General features: G+C 42.3%; 1 pseudogene; it reads right to left on the bottom strand.

Moving 5' to 3' along the window:
• Positions 1-1,593: 1,593 nt before the first annotated feature.
• LOC118913881 (RNA-binding protein 3-like) lies at positions 1,594-2,499 on the bottom strand (annotated as a pseudogene).
• Between the last annotated feature and the right edge of the window lie 2,633 nt (positions 2,500-5,132).

Below are 5,132 nucleotides of genomic sequence, written 5' to 3'. Positions count from 1 at the left end.
CAATCAGCTGCTCCACCCTCCCTACCATGGTTTTACTACCTCTGGTGACAGCTCTCCAACCCTAGGAACACTTCCATCTATAGCAGTCCCTCCAGAATAGACTACAGAGATGGTTTGTGGGAGGTAAACTCTCTCAGCTTTTGATTATCTGGAAATTGTTTAATCCCTCCTTCAAATTTAAATGATAATCTTTCCAGATAAAGTATTCTTGGTTCCAGACCCTTCTGCTTCATGGTATTAAATACATCATGTCACTCCCTTCTGGCCTGTAAGGTTTCTGCTGAGAAGTCTGATGTTAGCCTGATGGGCTTTCCTTTGTATGTGATCTTATTTCTGCCTCTGGCTGCTTTGAACATTCTGTCCTTATCCTTGATCTTTCCCATTTTAATTACTATGTGTCTTGGTGTTGTCTTCCTTGGGTCCCTTGTGTAGGGGGATCTGTGGATCTCCATGGCCTGACAAACTATGTCCTTCCCTGGATTGGGGAAGTTTTCAGCAACTACCTCCTCAGAGACACTTTCTGTCCCTTTCTCTCTCTCTTCTTCTTCTGGTATCCCTATAATGCAAATAATGTTCCGCTTGGATTGGTCACACAGTTCTCTCAATATTCTTTCATTCTTAGAGATCCTTTTTTCTCTCTGTGCCTCATTTACTGTCTCCTCCACCGTATCCAACCTGCTTTTAATACCCTCCATCGTGCTCTTCAATGATTGGATCTCTGACCTGAATTCATTCCTGAGTTCTTGGATGTCTTTCCTTACCTCCATGAGAATGTTGATGATTTTTATTTTGAACTCCCTTTCAGGAAGAATCACGAGGTCCATATCATTTAAATCTTTCTCGGGAGTTGTATTAATAATTTTACTCTGGACAAGGTTCCTTTGGCGTTTCATGTTTGTATATGGTGCCCTCTAGTGTCCAGAAGCTCTATTCTGGAGCTGCTCAGCCCCTGAAGCAATGTCGGGCGTCGCAGGGGAGCAGTACTGGTGCCTGGGGGGAGGAAACAGCTGTTCCCTGCCTCCTGGCTCCTGTCCCTGTCTCCACTGCCTGAGCCAGTGGGCCGGTCACACAGGTATGTTTTTGTCCCAGAGCAGCTGGATATGGATCCCTGCTTTCCACAAGCAGCTGGAATCTCAGTCTCCCCAAGAACTCTGCCTGTATTAACTTTCCAACCCAGTAGTCATGTGAGTCTCATGAAAGCACCATGAAATGTACGTTTGTGCTCCCAGAGCAGATCTCCGGAGTTAAGTATTCAGCAGTTCCAAGCCTTCCACTCCCTCCCCGCTCTATTTCTCTTCCTCCCACTGGTGATCTGGGGTGGGGGAGGGGCTCGGGTCCCACGGAGCCACAGCTCTGGTACGTTACCCAGTTCGGTGAGGTCTGCTCTTTTCTCCAGGTGTGTGCAGTCTGACGCCGTCCTCTTTCCTGTTGCTGTCTCAGGATTAGTTGCGCCAATTAAATTAAATTTTCTAATTGTATCCAGTTTTAGGAGGAAGCCTCTGTCTCTCCTCTCATGCTGCCATCTTTAATCACCAGTCCAGTCACAAATATTTTTAAACAACTTCTATATAATCATGGCAGTGATGTTGAGTAAAACACACCTCTAAGTTATTCTTGATGTCTTGTTTGAAAACTGCTTCCTAACCATGATAAACATTGTGTACAGGTTTTTAAAATGTCCCTAGATACACATTATTAAAAAAAGAATCAGTCTGGCCATTTTTTCTTGCCAGAACCAATAATCCTGAGAGCCCAAACTCAAAAATAGGGAAAATGAAAAACACCCAGACTCTACAAATGTCCCAGAATTTGTCTTTACATGGGAGAAAAAAAAAATTTTTAACACATTAACTTTCCAAAAGGTCTTTAACAAACCACCTTGGCAGCTCAATTCAAAAACAAAGTTGGTGTACTAAACCAGATGTTTTTCAGTGCAGCTCCAAAAACCTTTATAAATATAGCCATTTGGAAGGATGATCCTGGATTGGAAGTTGTTTTATTCCTTGTGTATATTAGGTGTACATGCCTCATCTCAGTTGTCATAATTGTCTCTGTAATTTCCTTCTGAGTAGTGGTCATAACCACTCTGGCTGCCACCGTAGTCTCTGGACCTTCCATATCCGTATTCATATCCTCCAGGTCAACTGTCATACCTGCCATTCCCATAGCCCTGGTCCCCACCATCTTTAGAGTAGCTGCGACCATGCCCAAGGGGCCCAAAGGCACCCCCTCTGATTCCACGGGCAGACTTGCCCTTGTGATCAACATGGATCTGGCGACCGTCCAGAGACTCTCCATTCATGGCTCTAATTGCATCTGAGGCATGCTCTGGATTGGTGAAGGTGATGAAGCCAAAACCCCAGGATCGCTGAGTCTCCCGGTCCTTGACAACTACCACCTCAGTAATAGGCCCGAAGCTGCTGAAGTGGTTTTCCAGAGCCTGCTCATCGGTGTTGAAGTTGAGCCCTCCCACAAAGAGTTCCATTCTTCAGAGGACATGGCAGTGATTTGGAGTCCTGGAAGTTAAGAAGTAGAACACCCCCGGAAACAGCCACCGCTGAGGAGCAGAGAGACTGGTGTATGTAAGGCTGGAACCACCGGAGGGAGGGCTGAGCATGTCGGACACTGATGATGTGCCAAAGTCCCTAGTTGCTGCCCCCTCCCAACCTGAAAAATGTGCCTTAGGCTAGCCAATCCTCGCACCGCTGTAAATCTATGCTCTGCCTCCCCCAACCTTCTTTAAAAACTCACTGCCTGCCCTGCTGGGCGTGACTTCTTCAGCCTGTATTTGTGCAGACTGGTGAACCTCACCCAGGATTGTGCTCAAATAAACTGCCTGGCCTTTTGTTGCCTCTCGTCACTGGCTTATTTCAGTTAGAATTTATCTTACAGTGTACATTACATTTTAATGACTTATTTTATAGCTGGAAGCTTGTACCTCTTGAACCCCCCCCACAAATATTTTATTTTTGATGGAATCAATTCATATATTTTTTCATTTGGTTGCTTGTGCTTTAGGTGTCAGGTCTATGAAAACTTTGCGTAAGCCAAAGTCATACAGATTTACCAGCAGCATTTTGACACAGCGAGTCACTTCCCTCTTATGGTAGCACTTTATTCACTGTCTCTAAGGCACTATTTTCTCCTAGTTTTCTGCTTAAGTCAGTGGCTGTTCCTTCTAATTCTCTTTTGCTGGATTATCTCTTCCCTGTTGTCTTAAAGTTGGAGTACCTTTGGGTTCAGTTGTGGGACCCCTTCTTTTTTTTTCTATCCACACTTAGAATGTAAATGAACAGTTCTAGCCTCATGGTTTTAAATACCATCTTTATGCTAATGACACCCAATTTTATATTTCTAGCTTAGACGTTTCTCCTTAACTCCAGAGGAAAAAATGCCCATTAAGCATGTCTGTTGTATTAAGTTAAACTCATTTCTTAACCAGCCCCACAGTCTCCTTGAACTGGAGACCTTCTCTTCTCAATTAATGGACATCCCATTTATTAGTAAAACCTAGAGGCACTCCTTTTAAAAACATATACAAAATAATAGTTTTAACTGGTGAGTCAAATAATGGCACTGCTTTGCAGTGCCAAACCTGCCAGGGCTCCCTGTTGAACTTGGATTAAAAGCCAGTCATTCCAGTGGCTTACCAGACTCTATAACTAGCCTCCCTTTATTTTGCTGAACTTCATCCCTAAAGACTCTCCCTGGGTCACTGCACTTGAGCCACACTGACTTCCTTGCTGTTCCTAGAATTGACCAGCCACTCTCCTCAGGGTATTTGCCCAGGATGATCCTTAGACTTGTTGACCTATGCTAGCTCATGTTATCCTAATTTCACATCCTTCATATGTACTAGATATTTGCTCAGAAATCACTTTCTCATTGAGACTGTAGAGGAGGACAAATAAGTTTTCATCTACTCAGTTCTGAGTTCTTGACTGAGACCTCCATAATAAAAGACTGATTAGCAAGAGAAAAATAAACAAGTTTATTTACACATATATCTCCTGTATATAAGGGAGTTACTCAGGGAAAGTAACTTTCTGGGGTGCCTAGAATTCAGACTTCCTGTACCATCCCAGTGTGGAAAGGGGAGAGGGTATAGGCTTTTTAGGGGAGAGAAAATGGCTTTTAAGAAAGATGACTGAGCCCTTAGAAGAACAGATGGGAGATACTATGGTTTGTGACAAAGTGGGTCTGGGTATGGTGTCAGCTTCTAGTCTTCTCTCCTGTGATAAAAGTGCCAGTCTTACTAGATGGATAAAACTCCCTGGGGAGGGATTTATGACAATTGAGTTCCTCTTAGAGGATCTACCTTTAGTCAGGTAAGGGGAGTTCAGACAAATCCTCTCCCTAAATTTGCTATTTTTCAAAAGCCTACTGCTCAAAATAATCAGAACACCAACGTGGCAGATTTTGTGTTGGCATATTCTACTACCCATCAAGCACTTCCTCCATCGCTTTATTTAATTTCACAACCAGTCCTCCTACCCGAACTGTAGATCCCCTTTAACCTGGATATGCAATTTCCCCCATGACCTTTATTTTTATCACCCTCTAGTGGTATATAATTTACTAGTCTGTGCCCCCTTCCCCTGCGTAGATAGAACATAAGTTCCATGAGGACAACTATTGATGGTTCTTTTGTTTAATGAGGCATATAATTGGCACCAATAAATATTAGTTGAATGAATATCAAATGGCAGTGTATAGCTATCATAATTAAAATAATTGAATTTGTAGTTCAAGAAGTGACTGAAGGATCAATGTAATAAAATTGAAAGCTCAAATGTTACAAGGCCCAGTTTCATATTAGCAAAAATAAAAAAAGTAAAGTTAAAAACCTCATCTTCCCAGTATTTACCCAAATAAATTACACATGGGTTAAAGAGGTAGAGTATAAAATATGAACCTATAACATCCCATTGATCCAGAGAGGAGCATACACTATCTTTTTTTTTTTTTTTTGTAGATAATTATTTTTTATTGAAGGGTAGTTGACACACAGTATTACATTACATTAGTTTCAGGTGTACAACACAGTGATTCAACATTTATATACATGATAATTCTAGGTACCAGCTATCACCATACCAAGTTGTTACAATATTTTGACTATATTCCTTATG

This window comes from Manis pentadactyla, chromosome X (assembly GCF_030020395.1).
Source record: "Manis pentadactyla isolate mManPen7 chromosome X, mManPen7.hap1, whole genome shotgun sequence".
In the NCBI taxonomy this organism is placed as follows: Eukaryota; Metazoa; Chordata; class Mammalia; order Pholidota; family Manidae; genus Manis; species Manis pentadactyla.
This window is presented reverse-complemented; position numbering and strand designations above follow the sequence as displayed.